Here is a 16,201-nt window from a genome sequence, read left to right on the forward strand (position 1 = left end):
TCTAGCATTTCAGAAAAGATCTTTGGATCTCATTATTTAGCACTTATTGTAGTATAACGCAGTGCTATAGAAGTTGCAATTCAAGGGCAATGTGATTATCAAAGGAGGTTGTCTTGTCCCATCTTTTTGAGCAGTGTGGGGTTATAGGAAAAAACAGATAAACTTTGGCACCTAAGGTTCTTTGAAGTTCACACCCAGTGGAAAAAAAGAAAATAAAGTTTAGGAATCAATAATTAGGGTTGCATCTTTCTCAAAAAAAAAAAAAAAAAAAAAAAAAAATTAGGGTTGCATGTTGTTGTCAATATTTAGGGTTCTTTGAAGTCAATACCAAGCCATTGGAAGAGAATTCCTAAAATAATAATAGTATTGAAGAAAAATGTATCAATATTGAATTTTGGAGCTTTAAATACGATTCTCAAGTTAGATAAGAAAAAAAATGTAACTGCATAGTGAAAAAATTTTAAATACCTCTTTTATCAAAATTCATTCTTTTAGCTTCAGAAGTGAAATTGCACGGGATATCTCAATAGGTTGGTCTCATGGAAAATCCCACGAGGTTTGGTTTGAGTCTTGGAATTAACATACGCACGGTTCTTGTGGACGAGATGGGTACACGCAGTGGCCTCGCCTTGAAGAAGTTCCTCCTAAAAAAAAGGCTTTAGAAGTGATATATGGTTCTCCATAGCAAGCATATACATATCCATATTTTTTTTCTTTCTTTTTAAAATAACTGCTACGAATGTTCAGAGAGTGCCAATTTAACCATATAATAAGAGGTTAGAAAATTCAAAGTGTCTCGTAGATGTAATTACGGACATCCTTGTATGAGCAAGTATTGTCTTGGATAATGAAGAATAAGAGTAGAAAAAGGAAACCCTTGCTAGAATTAAGAAACACTAGTATGTGTGATGTGTATATTACATAACAACTCCCTAATGTTATTAGAGGAGCACTAAACTCCCTTAGTTTAGTGCTTTTAAAATTTCAAAGTGCTGTTAAGTTTGCTACCCAAGTGCTAGAAGTCACTATGCAAAATTATGTTGCTCAACCGATCAAGAAGCCCCGATTTCAACAAATCAAGCTGCATCTCAACAAATCAAATCTCAAGATTATTGAAATATAAAATTCAACCCAAAAGTTCATCAAGTGATTAGGGTTTTGTGTGATCAAGTCAAAGGTATATAAACAAACTCAAGTGTTTTTAAGTTTGTTGCCTAGGTGCTAGAAGTCATTGTGCAAAACTATGCATACTAGTCATCTCATGTATTGGATCTAAACCTTCAAGTGGAGTCTTGAAGTCATGTACTAGAGGTTCATGTTGGAACAACTATATATTAAAGAAGTCCGTGGATCGAAGAGCTAAGTTTGGTAGGTTTAGCTACGTTTATGAAGAATATGGTTATCCAGTTTGTAAACTTCTATTTGATAGTAGATTTGTTGACCTTGGGATTGATTAGGTCAAGTCCCTCTAGGGTTTTTACTTTGGAATTTATATTCCATTGGCTCTCCCTTAGTCATCATATGTGTGTTCTATTTATTTTCTGTTGTGCTTGATATTGATAATCTTCGCATTAATCAAAGACAATTCATAATTAATCTAATTAACAACTTCTCCATCTCATACTCTCACTCTTCTCCTTTGATACCCTCTCACTCATAGTCTGCATAACTAGCAGTGTATATGGGGGATACTGTTATGGACCTTATGGTTGTTGCTTGTTAAGTATTTTTGTGTTACATGTTATATTTTTTTAACAAGTATAATTGTGTATGGTTTATTTTCATTGTTTATTTTTTTTTGATTTGTATATATTTGTGATATTTTAGTTTATTTTTAATCTACCATGATTTTTTTTTTTTTTTTTTTTGTTGGTCTTGTATATATTTGTGTTACTTTTTTTTTTTTTTTTTAGAGATAATTAGAACATGTTGCTAACCCCGCAGCTCAAACCCTTTCCTCACTAGACCCCTAAGCACTTTGTATATGGGGAGGTACCAATTCAACTACAAGGCATTTGGCTGTGTTACTTTGTTTTCGTTACATAGGTTATATATATATATATATATATTTTTTTTTTTTTGAAACTTACAATCATATTTTCATGATTATTAATTGTAAACTAATAATTAACAATGACATCTTGAAAAGTATACCAGTCCAAAACAAACCAAACCACACCTTGTGCACCGTATCATACCACACATGTGATCGTAAAATTGAGGTGCGGTGCTGTGTGGTAATGATTTTGGCCAAATCACACCGCAAACACCCCTATATATGTGTGTACTTGATTACTATTATTCTTTATTGCTCCCATGCATATGCATGAGTTATAAGCTAATGTCAACTTAGAGGGGGGAAAAAGGCTAGCTTATAATCTAATCCTAAATGCACACTTAAAAAGCAATAATTAAAAATAATGAAAAATTACACTTTTCTACTTTAAACTATACCCCATTTTGCACTTATCTCATTAAACTACAAAAATGCATGATCAAATCCCCCCTATACTAAAACTCGTGTAACACTTATCATGGATCATATGCATCATCATAACAAATTTGTAACTCATTCCATTTGAAATATGACAGATTTTACAATTACAATATTTTATAGTTTCTCAAGTGCACTTCACAAAACACACGTTTGAAAAGCAATATCAAGCTGTCAAGGTGCTATTTCATTTTATTTTTTTCTAAGAAAACAAGAGTAGTATGTGGTCAAATATGAAAGTCTACTATTTTGCTTTTATTTTTATTTTTTATTTTTTATTTATGTATTGTGTAACTTGTGTTGCTTTAATTAGTGATTCTTTTTTTTTTTTTTTTTTTGGCGTTCTTAATCTTCACTTCTTTATCTCTCTCTCACACTTTTATATGTTTATGAGATGGGTTCAAGTTATACTTGGAACCCATTTGGATAGGCGTTATTACAGAGGAAAATGCGCGTTAAGGATCTAAATGCAAAAAAGGTAAACGTTTGGCAGAGCGATTTTAGCCGGATTGCATTTACAAATCTAACCAAATCAGCAGTTTTAAAAGGCAAAATTTCAGAGCTTTTTCAATTCACGTGATTCAATAATGATTGTCAATTGCACTTTTTTTCATCAAAAAATCTATTTTGCCCCCTAAATACTAGTATATATTCCAGCTCTACCAATTTCCCATGTATCTCCTCTGGCTTTGGTCTCTTGCTCCTCTGCTTCAATTTTTGATTCTTTGTTAATGGGTCTACTTGGTAAACTTATTCTTCATTCTTTTCCTTGAATCTTTCCTATTGATTTGGTTTCTACATGTTGGTTTAACAAGTTATTTCAACATAATTTTTTTTTTTTTTTTTGTTAATACTAGAGATCTGAGTTTGGTTTTTAGTTCTTGGTTTAGTAAATTAAATTTAGTTTTGGGATTTGCTTTGAAAGTCGGTGGCAATGGGTTTTATTTCCTGGAAAAAAAAAATAGAATAAGTTGAAAAAAAATGTTATTGTTTAAAGGTTAGTGATATAAATTCAATTTGTTTCTTAGATCAAAGTAACTCTCAATACTTTTGAAAAGGTTTGGGAGAACATTATAACAACTTTTGAAAAGAAAATAGGAAAAGAATATCCTAAGGTGAAGTATAAGCGTAAGTGGGATGCATTGAAGAAAGATTGGGTGTTTTGGAATAAGTTGAAGGGAAGTGGAATTGGATTGAGATGGTATGCAGGCCAAGGGAGAATGGCTGCAACTAATGAGTGGTTGGTGATAGGCCAAAAACGAATTGACCTCTTGTGATAAATTAACCAATTAATTTAGCCAAGTGAATTAATTAAGTTAATTAATATACAAACGCATGGTAGCACAAACAAATCACCAATAAACTAAGTATGCAATGAAAAATAAATAACACGGTGATTTTTTTACGAATGGGGAAAGCCTAACGGCAAAAACCCTATCGGGTGATTTTCAAGTCACCAGTCCTGAAATTCCACTATTATCACAACAAATGATTACAAGTAAAGGAATCCCAGTACCTTATACCAACCTACAGTTGAACCCTAACCCCAATTCCCAATTAAACTTGTTTCGTAGTGATAATTTCTCCTTTCAATGCACAGCTCCCAAGTACGTGACTAACCAATTGCGCGAATCTCAGTACGCGACTTCAATCACTAACTAGAGAAGGTTGTTGGTTGCAAAGTTTTTCAATTCATCCCAACGATGAAGATCAAGAAGATGCTTGATCACAAAACTTTACGATGCACAAACACAACAACTTCTTCAAGAACGATGAACTAGGGCAAATTCTGTCTCCGGTCACAATTTGTTTGAACAAACTTTGCTCAATACTTATGCAACTTGTGAACACTTTGACGGCCCTTAAAATAATCATTTTATATGTCTAGGGTTAAGAGAAAAGAAGGCCTAAAGACACATTCACGAATTCCAAGAAAACATATCAGAATTTTTGTTTCTTTCTTAAACCTCAATAGATAGGAGGTGTAGAGCACACGGGCTAAAACAGCTTTCTTAAGCTTGATAGATGCAGCTGTCGAGCCAACTGTCGAGATTTAATGAATTTGCACTTCTCAACTTGTTTCTTGGATAGACTTGATGACTTCAACACTTGATGTTAAAACCTTGTTTCTTGAAGTATTAAAAATACCTAGATCTACCCAATTACAAGTAAAATGCGTTTTATCAAAAGATTAGTCAATTACATAAAATAGTGACATATATTCCTAACAACTGAATCACATATGTCCACAGTGGGAGAGGAAGCTAATGGTACTTTTCATATAACCTATTGTACATATGTTGTATTAGTAGATAAACTATGCTAATGTAAGTTATTAACAAAAATATTCAAACTTGTAGCGTAGGAGGTACCTGAGGCTACAAAATTTCAAGAAAAGGGTTTGGAGAATGTTGAATTATTAGACATTATGTTTAAGGACATTGCAGCTTCTAGAAATTTAGTGTAACACCCCAACCTTTATAAAATAAAATAAATAAATAAAAAGGGTTTTGGCAATATAATTTAAATGAGGGTAGTTTTGTAAATCTATTCCCAAGATATTTGTATTGAGTGGTCCAAAACATATATCCACATGTTATATCCCTCTCACCCTCCCAGCCCTTCTTCTCTCTCGATTTTCTACTGGTAGGCCGAACCATCTCCTCTTTCTCTTTGATTTTTACACTTCACTTCATTACCAAATTGGACACTTAGCTTCAAACAATGAAAATAAGGGGTTTTTCATCTCTCATTACTCACACAAACCCGTGGCCTTTCATTATTCTTTTTGTGGTAGAAGCTTTTGGGTTAAAGATTTTGGTAAGAAACCTCTTCACAGTTCTACTCCTACTCCTAAGATTAATTCTTGTAATTAGTTCATTTGTTTTTGGCTATGCTAAGTTACCTTGGTATTTCTTAATCTATTTATATAACAATCCTTTTGATTGCATGTTTAATGATTGTTCTCATTTTCCTTGATACACGTTTTGCACTTTAGTAGCCTTTTGATTGCTGGATGCCACATATGGACTTTGCTATTCTATTGATTATAAATCAAGATTTTTATGACCATATGTGAAGGGGTGATACCCCATGTACAAAATGATTGGAGGGTTATATGGAGTTCATGGATTGGCTTGCAAATCCACATGCTTTCTTCGAAATGTGTTTTACTTAGTTAATTTTAATAATAGTTTCGTTTAATCATTTAGTGCTCAAAAGGGAAACTCATGAGATATGCTACCTCTATTTTGAATTGATGTGTTTTATGTTATGTTTATATGTGCACATTGCTTGCAGTAGAGAATTAAAATGCTTTGGTTTTGTGTTGTGGCACTATGAGTTTGTACGCTTGTTTCATTCCTATTTGGGAATGGGTACTTGTCTTAGGTTGGGCAAGCTAGGCTTTAGTGCCTTTGATTTGATTTAGGGGATCCTTTTCAATTTTCGAGACAAATGTGATGATAAACTTTGCGATAGGCCTTGTTACTAATAGGTTTGATCCTTATGTTTCTAGGTTTCGAGATTCTTGTTGATGGACCTAATGACTAGATTGGTTAATTTTGTGATGCCAAGTTGAGGTAGAATCGGTTGGCTTTCCGAGGTAAGTAGCTTTTTAATGGGATTTTTGGAAAACAACTATGTTTCATAAACTTTGTTTTTGGGTCAAACACATTTTGAAAAATTATTTGTGGAACTATGCTTTCTTAAAAGGTATTGTGTTGCGACCTTACTATATATGATTATATATAAAAGTGCATCATATTTGGTAATGCATATGGGGAAATGCATGAATTGTTGACTTGGAAAATATAAGCATATTTGATTTAATCTTTGATAACGAATTTATGGTATGATGGAAAATTTAAAGGTGCTTATCTTGTCTTTTATTATTTGGGAATTAATAGAAAATTTTGATGACAAAGAATGAATTTGGAAACTTACAAACTTTGTGGAACTTTTGGTTATTTAAGGTTTTTTTGAAGCCACCTAGATATAAACTATGTATTTGAAAGGAAATGTAACCTGTGAACTTTATGTTGTTTTAACTCTATGTCATGTGTGATTTCCCGGTGATCACTCAATTTGGTTTCCATAGTCTTTGTGACAACAAGATCAGATCTAGGTCAGTGCCTCTTCACTTTGGATGACATGTTCATTCCTGCTGCCCATAGGGGGAAGAGGTTCCTTGATTGTGTATGGGTGAGGCTACTGCCCATGGGGCCAAAAGACCACATGCAAAAAAAGTCCTACTTGACACATTCTGGCTGTTGCATATTGGGGGGGGGGGGGGGGAGACAAAACCTTGAGGGTATGGGTGAGGTTGCTGCCCATGGGGCCAAGAGACTGCATACCAAAGAGGAAAATATCATGCCAATTGTGAATGGGTGGACCCCTGACCGGTCTATGTGGTAGTGTGTTATCCTTATGATAAATTACCTTGTGTTAGATTTTATGGCTTTGGAATTATATTGTTAATGCTCACATATTATAGTATATAGTTTCATGATTTATTTTGAGGACTTTGAGAATATTGTGGATATTTAGTTATTGAAATAACTACTTAGAAGTGAATTGTGTATTTCAAATACATTAACTTGTGAGCTTTTGATGTGGTTTTGCCATAGCGCCATGATATTGGTGATTACCCCATCTATGTGACAACCCCGTCTGTATGACGACTCGTCTGTGTGGTGACTCCATTTGTGTGGCAACCTTGTCATGTGACCTTGGGTGAGATTTCTAATTTTGAAATGGTATTGGATAATTTTTGGATCATAGTGAATAAAATATAGTTTCATAGTTATTTTGGGAAGCTTAGTGCTATGTTATTTCTATCATTCTTGTCATGTTGTTAATGAAATTGATTTTGCATAAATTAAATGGAAATTCCCAAATTATAACATGTTTTGTAAAATGCTCATTATCATGAAACCTACATTTCCCCCACCCCCATTAATTATGCTACTTACTAGGATTTAACTCATCCCACTCTCCAACAGTATTATAGATAAATTAGCTATACGTTAGGCATGAAGCTTAGTTTATTGGTGGTGATTGGAGTACTATGCTAAGTGGGAGATTTGTGCTATAAATTGTTGGTGACTCAACTTTCTAAATTTATCGACGCCATAGCTCATTCTATTGGAGATTGGGCTCTTAAGGTTTGTTAGACATAGGCCTAGATTTTCTGCTGAGGTTACGTATCTTAGAGAGGAGCATGACTTTGTGTTTATTTTATTTGAAGCTTTGGATTGTTATGTATGTTTAGAGACACATGATTTGTAGGTTGTATTGCTTGTAAATGTGTCATAGAGCTTTGACTTATATTGTGGAGAGATTAACATATTTATTTACTTTATCAAACGGAAAGAAAAAAAAATCCCGTATAGTCTCTCTTGAAGGCTCAGTTTTTCATGCTTTGGACCCTTTTGGGTTTGGAGCGTGACATTTAGTGTGGGCCTCCTCTTCAAGTGTTTTATCTGATGATGTTAAGAAACTTATGGAGGGGTTAAATGACACTTCTGTTGACTCATCTTCTCCAAAGAAAAATGGTTATGATGATGATAGTGATGATGAGAATCCTAAACTTTCTACACAAGACAAAGGAAAAAAGCGAACTTTGCTATCATCCACACAAGGCAAAGGGAAGAAAGGAGGAATAGCATTAAAGTTGACATAACAACTTAGTCGTATTTGTGATGTTGTAGAGTTAAGGAACTCAGCTTGTTTAGTGGAGCCAGGTAGTACTATTCGTAATGTCATGGAACGTCTTTGCATCTTGGATGCCATTGAGAAGGGTATTGAACTCTACCTTATGGCAACTCATATTTTTCAGAAACGAGAGAAAAAAGAGATGTTTGTCGTGACAAGAGAACCACAGTTGCAACTTTAGTTTCTGCAAGAGGAAGCAAGATTGTTAGGCGGATACTACTTTGGCACTAATTAATTAGGAAGACAATTGCTTTAAAATGTGTTCTTTGTGAGGTTTTTCGTGGTTTATTATTTTATCATTTGAATAATGTGATTGTTAGAGTGTGTTTAAATTTATTGGGATGTTTTAACAAAATTTTTAATGGATATTATTTCTTTAATCGTTTAAACAATTTATTTATTGTGATTTATATAATTTTTTGTTATCATTTTAGGTGTCATTCATATGGATTACAATGATTATATTGACGATAGTGATGATGATCATTCTTATCATGTGGAAGATGATGATGAATTATATGATCTTATTGTTGCAGGATGTCATACAGCAATGACATATTATATGAAATATATTAATAAAGAACCTTGTAGATATTCTGAACAAATTGGCTATAGGTGGTTAATGGATTGTTTAACTGGTAATGAAGCAAAATATACCAAATGTTCAGAACGAAGCCACATGTTTTCCTTCAATTGTGTAATATTTTACAATATACATACGGACTTCGGCACACAAGGCATATTAGGCTTGAAGAGTTAGTAGGTATGTGTTTGATTATACTCGGACAAGGAGCATGTAATAGGTTGGTCCAAGAAGGATTCCAACATTCTAGTGAGACTATACAAAAACATTTTCATAGAGTTTTGAAACGTGTTAACATAATGTCAATGAATATCCTTAAGCCTTCTAACCCTACATTTAGTGTAGTTCCAAGACATATACAAAAGAATCCAATGTACATGCCATACTTTCAGGTATGCATTTCAATCATTATAATTTTCTTCTAATCATTGCTAGGATTATTTCCTAAGTTACTAAAATTTGTATCTTATTTTAGGATTGTATTGGTGCCATTGATGGTACAAATATCCAAGTTGTTGTTGCAGAGGACAGGAAAACTTCATATTATAATAGAAAGGGTATGCTAACTTTTAATGTGATGGCAGCATGTGATTTTAATTTACTTTTCACATTTTTTATGTTTGGATGGGAAGGTGCAGTACATGATACACATATTTTCTTAGATACTATTCGCCGACAATCTATCAACTTTCCAAAACCACCACAAGGTATATAATTTTTTTTATATTAAATATATATGAAGGATATTATTTATGCACACTTTATGTGTTTTTTTTTCTTTTACTGGGAAAATATTATTTAATTGATACTAGATATTCCTTAAGGAAATGATATTTGACACCTTATAAGGGACAAAGGTGCCATCTTCCAGATTTTCGACGATTGTTCGTGGAAATCACCTAGAAGAAAGGTTTAACTATGTTCACTCATCACTTAGAAGTGCAATTGAGAGAACTTTTGGAGTGTGGAAGAATAGATGGAAATTTTTGAAACAAATGACATCTTACAGCATTAAGGACTAAATAAACATTATAGTTGCTACTTGTATTTTGCATAATTTTATTAGAAAACATGATAGGGAGGGTGAGGGATTTGAATGGGATGAGCATAACTTGGACAATCCAGGAAGTAATATTAGCGAAGAAGATAGTAGCAGTCAGGCAAACGTTGAGACTATACATGATGAGAAGATGAAATCTCTTTGTGACAATATAATTCGGTCCATCTGTGGGTTGTAAACAATATTTTCATTATTTCTATTTTGGAAATTTTTTAATGTTTTGGTTAAGAGCTTTTTTATTTTATTTTATTATTATTGTTATAATGTACGGGTCAAAATACTGATATTGTCAGTAATAAACATGTTAATATATTTATTTTCCTAATCATTTATAGTCTTTCTCCTTATGATTTTTTTTTTCTATGAGAAACTTCTCTCTATAAATTTCCACAACATCATGAACATCAATAATTTATTATTATTATTAATGCAATTGTCAATCCTTTAAAAAAACACTCATAACAGGAAAAATAATAACAAGATAATCTTAACAATGTAGTTCAGTCTTTTCTTGTAATTTACACCTAAAACAGCAATTTTTAACACAGCTTATCCAAATGCTTATTTAGGGTCTTAAAAATAGAAAACGCACATTTTCAAATTTTTACCAAACACTTATCTATGGTTTTAAAAATGGTGTTTTCAAAAAGAACATTTTAAAAACATTATTTTTTTAAAACGCACTTTTTAAAGCAGTTTATCCAAACAAACCCTTGGTGTAATTTTTGAAAAGTTACACATTTTTTAAACCGTAGATTTTTAAGAGATCTAACAGTTAAAATAACATCATTAAATGTTGTTGTTTTCTACCTTATTACTTAATTAATACTAGCATTTTCTCTCTCTCTCTCTCTCTCTCTCTCTCTCTCTCTCTCTCTCTCTCTCTCTCTCTCTCCATTTATTGCTTTCCACTAGACAATATTGAGTAAGAGTAATGCTATAGGCATAAACTATTTTACAACATTTTTACAAAATGTTGATGTAACCAACCTCTTATTGGTTTTCATCCAAACCTGCAATTAATATCACTTTTCATTTACCAATAATCACTCACCACATCAGTAGTTTGTAATTTTTTTTGTAAAATAGTTTGTATCTCTAACATTATTCATTGAGTAAGAGTAATGCTACAGGCACAAACTATTTTACAACATTTTTACAAAATGTTAATGTGACCAACCTCTTATTGGTTTTCATATAGGCCTATCATTAAGATCACTTTTTCATTTACCAATAATCACTCACCACATCAGCAGTTTGTAAAAAATTTTGTAAAATAGTTTGTATATCTAGCATTATTCACTGAGTAAGAGTAATGCTACAAGCATAAACTATTTTACAACATTTTTACAAAATGTTGATGTTGTCAACCTCTTATTGGTTTTTATCTAGGTCTACCATTAATATCATTTTTTCATTAACCAATAATCACTCATCATATTAGCAGTTTGTAAAATTTTTTGTAAAATAGTTTGTATCTCTCACAAACTATTTTATAACATTTTTACAAATCTCTCTACTTATTTATTGCTTTCCACAAGATAATATAGACTAATACTATATGCACAAACTATTTTACAACATTTTTACAAACTAATGCTATGGCCAACTTTTTACTGATTCTCATCTGAACCTACTACTAACTTTACTTTTTCATTTACTAATAACCACTCGCCACATTAGCAGTTTGTAAAAAATTTTGTATCTCTAGCATATTTTGGTAATATTTTAATCAACACAACCTAACCACACACACACACACACATATATATATTACCAAAAATAATCTCATTTTCTCTTATTTCACAATTACTGCGAGTCAGATAACTTTCTTTTTTTAATGGTGAAGATAAAAGTATATTGATGTCAATAAACCAAAAACAAAGAAAAACTAGGTCTGAACAAAAGGGCCACCCTGGTGACTGGCAAACACCAGTAAACAAAACAAATCTACAATATCAACATTTTAATAGATATATATAAACAAAGAGACGGGTTCAAATTACACCCGGTGTAATTTCACAAGTGTTACACCTTTTTTACACCATAGATCTCCTAGAGATCTAAAAGTTGAAAATAAGAATAATGCTAGAGATATAAACTATTTTACAAATTTTTTTTACAAAATGCTGATGTGGTAAGTGATTATTGATAAATGAAAAAGTAATATTAATGGTAAGCCTAGATGAAAATCAATAAGAGGTTGACCACATCAACATTTTGTAAAAATGTTATAAAATAGTTTGTGACTGTAGCATTACTCTTGTAAGGGCGAGTTTTGGATCCTAAACCCAAGAGATAATAGGATTAAGGTCCAAAGAGTCCAACACAATGAATTTGTAGATAATGGGCTGAAAACTAGTCTTCAATGTATTGAACAACGCTCACAATGGACTATAGATGGTAAGATGGTAAAGAAAAAAAAGCTTTATACAAAGAAATCCTTCCTCAGCAAAGTCCAAGGAGAGTAGTTCTTGAATATATTTCTTTTAGACTTGATTACAATTTCAGTTCTTCTTGCTACGGTGTTTTTGTTTACAGATTCTCCACTAGATCCCCTTGTAAATGGCCTCTTTCTCCTTTATATTCCTCTGTTTTTCTTCATCTCTGTAAAGTTTTAGACCCCTTAACACAATATGATTAACCTAATATTAAGCCAAGTTAATTAACAAGTTTGTTTATTAACACTAGGTTAAACCAATATGCGTAAAATAAATATAATGTGGAAAAATAAAGAACACAAAGATTTGATGACCCACGAAAACCAAACCAGTAAAAAACTTGATGAGGATTTAACCTAGTTATCCTCAAGGTAAAACAAATCTACTATGAAAGAATTGAAGTTTGTCTAATAGAACTTAGACAACTAACATCCTATTGTTACCTCAAGTAGAAAACTTACTACCACAATCAGGTGACAGCTCCGAGTCCACGTACTACTTTTTTCTTTTGATCCACTGCAACCACAAGTTCTCCTACTTGTGACTTTGAGACTCCACTCAAAGATTTTAGATCTTTATTAAGTTCTTTATGCAGCAATTGAAGCGATCACCAAGCTTTTGACATCAATCATGATCTTGATAACCCTAAGTGTGTATGAAGGTAAACACCTCTAGATCTCACAAGAGATTCAACACATAGCACATCAAAAAGCCTCTAAAACGTGGCTAGGGTTTTTCTTTTTATATGAGAAGTAAAACATAAAACCCTATACATCAAACGGGCTTGGGCTAAGTTGGAAATTTAGCAGAAAAAACAATCTGCATATGGTGATAGGCCAAAAATGTATTAACCCCTTATGATAAATTAATTGATTAATTAGCCAAGTTTATTAAATTAATCAAATTAACATGAAAAATTCATGGTAGCACAAACAAATCATCAATTATCTAAAGTGTGCAACGGAAAATAAATTGACACAGTGATTTATTTACAAATGGGGAAAACTTACACGGCAAAAACCCCACAGATGATTTTAAGGTCACAACTCCCGAGAATCCACTATTATCAAAACAAGCGGTTACAAGTAAAAGAATCCCAGTATCTTCTACCAACCTACAATTGAACCCTTACCCCAATACCCAATTGGATTTGTTCTGTAGTAACAATCTCTCATTTTCAATGCACGGATCCCAGTACGTGACTTGATCACCAACTTAAGAAGGATGTTGGCTACAAAGTTCTTCTGTTTATCACACAATGAAGATCATGAAGTTGCTTGGTCACAAAATCCTATGGTGTACAAAACACAGCAGCTTCTTCAAGAGAAAGAAGAACTATGGCAAACTAGGTTTCTGATCACACTTTTCTTCACACTTGTGGAATTGTGCTCTTGTGCAACTGTGCATAACCTTTTACGACCCTTAAAATAATCCTTATATATGTTTAGGATTGTGAGAAAACAAATCCCAAACATACATTCACAGATTGGATGAAAATTAGTTTGAAAAATTGAACTTCATAAATCTCGACAGATACCCTATCTGTCGAGTGGCTGTCGAGCCTCGGGCTGAAATAGCTATCGAGTTTTAAAATCCTGCATTTTCTGACTTGATTCTTGGATAGACTTGTATGACTTTAACACTTGAACTTGAGACCTTCTTTCTTAAAGTATTAAACACATCTTAGATCTACCCAATTACAAGTAAAGTGCGTTTTGTCAAAAGATTAGCTAATTACATAAAGTAATGACATATGTTCCTATCATTGAATCACATATGTCTTAACAATCTCCCCCTTTGGCAATCTGTGACAGAACCACAACAAACAAATGAACATATGAGAGAAGTCATAAATCACTCAACTCATATTCACTTGTTGAATACAATAAAATCTATCCTAACACAAACTCTTGAAAAACTTTACAAGAAGAGAGTTTATGGCAAGTAGACTTTGACAACCTATATTTCTGAAACACTTTAAACAAAACTGATCAAGGCATCTTAGTGTGAAACAGAAATATAAGATTGTATATATTAAATAAGAAACATATGTATAAAGAAAGAAAAGAAACAACACATGTAAAGATAGGTGAAAGAACTGTAATAACAACCTTAAATGTATATATCAACAAGTACAAGGTTTGTTATCACAATATGATCACAAGATCTAAGGTACATGAACAATGTATCTAAAATAGAAAGAAAAAGATACATAAAATCCTCACTACATCCCTAAAAAATATGAACACTCCCTCTAACAAAAATCTCCTAATACTAACCCTCTCCCTATGAATATGACTACTCTCATATCCAAAAATATTCCCCCCTTTTTGTCACGAGTGACAAAGGGTAATAGTATCAAGTAGACATCCCGGCAGCACTAGAAGAGCTAGCATCTCCATCCTCATCATCATCATTGTCGTTAGAGTCATTATCGTCCTCGGATGCCCCGGGAGGAGAAGAGGAAGACTCCACAAAGCCACCAAGGCAAGCCTACCGTCTGGCAATATGGCCGACACGGGTGTTCACTTGACACAACTCATCACTGAGAGTGTCAAGGCGAGCAACCATGCACTAAAGTTGCGCCATGATCGCATAAAGAATCACACCTCTCGCAGAAGAAGAGGGAGCAGAGATGGATGGAGCTGAAGGAGTGGGAGGAGCTGCCATCCTAGACCGTCTCGAATGTAGCTGCACCTCGCTCCGTTTAACGATAGCGACGTCTATGGCACACATGGCATGGAAGTGGTCGGAAATGGGAAAGGGGACAGAAAAATAGCATAAAATCCTCGTGATAGCCGAAGGGAAGATGAGCTTATCACGAGTCATCGTATCCCTAAACACATCTATGATGAAAATAATAAAATGAGAGAGAAAATCTATAGTAAGATGCTCTAAAAGAGAAAGCAAAAATCGAGCACGGGGCTCGGTAACAGAGTTATAATGAGATAAAGGATACAAAATAAAAGTCATAACCATGTTAAGAAACCAAGGGCTTTTGGCAAAGGCCGTACAATGAGTGAACTGACGATCACCCCAATCAGAAGGACGCTCACAAAAAGTAGATATAAGCTCGTCTTTAGACACAATCCTAAGACACTCACAACCAGGGTAGTCAAGATGCGCTACCCTAGGGACATAGAGCACGTCAAATACAATATCCGAAGTGACCACGATGCGCATACCTCAAACGTGAGTAACAAAGAAAGGTACTAAATAATCAAATTCATGCATGTTGGAGTAGAACTCTTGAATAAGCACGGATGGACAAGTGACCAAGACGTCACACAGTGACTCCCAACACCTATTGTGAATGATAGTGGGTAGGTCAGTGTCGGAGAAGTCAGAAAAAATGACTTGGCATTCTGAATGAACGCCTCGTTTAGAAAAGTTCTCTGAAAAGTCCTATCAGGCTTTATCATCACGGAACCGAACATATGAGAGAGTAGGGTCAGAAGAAGTTGATGCCCCGGAACGAAGAGGGTTCCGAGACAGTGTAGACTTACGTTTAGGTGCCATGATACAACTAACATAAACAAGAGAGAGAGAGGGAGAGAGAAACACATAGAAAAGCACCAAACACAATCAATATATAAGAATATAGAGAATGTAAGGTACGTATGCATGAAAATGCATGAGCATGTGATGTGCAATATTAAAAACATCATGGGCTTAGCCCAATCCAACCCTACCAGCACACAATTAGTTCAACAAAGTAAACACTCATCTATAATGCATGAAACATTGTTCAAAAAGAGCATCCTAGAAGCAAGAAAAATGATCTTGAGGCTGAAATGCTCTTGCGAAGGGAGTTTGAAGTGAGAAAGAAAGGTTTGGGAGGTGAAAAGACACAAAAGTATCAAGAGAGATCGAGAAAAATGAAATCTGAATTGCACGGATCCTATTTA

General features: G+C 33.5%; 1 protein-coding gene across 1 annotated transcript in view; it reads left to right on the forward strand.

Moving 5' to 3' along the window:
• Window positions 1-16,201, forward strand: part of LOC115980902 — a 93,242-nt gene that overhangs the window by 23,384 nt on the left and 53,657 nt on the right. The gene's annotated exons all lie outside the window — the stretch shown is intronic.

Source organism: Quercus lobata, chromosome 3 (genome assembly GCF_001633185.2).
Source record: "Quercus lobata isolate SW786 chromosome 3, ValleyOak3.0 Primary Assembly, whole genome shotgun sequence".
Classification (NCBI taxonomy): Eukaryota; Viridiplantae; Streptophyta; class Magnoliopsida; order Fagales; family Fagaceae; genus Quercus; species Quercus lobata.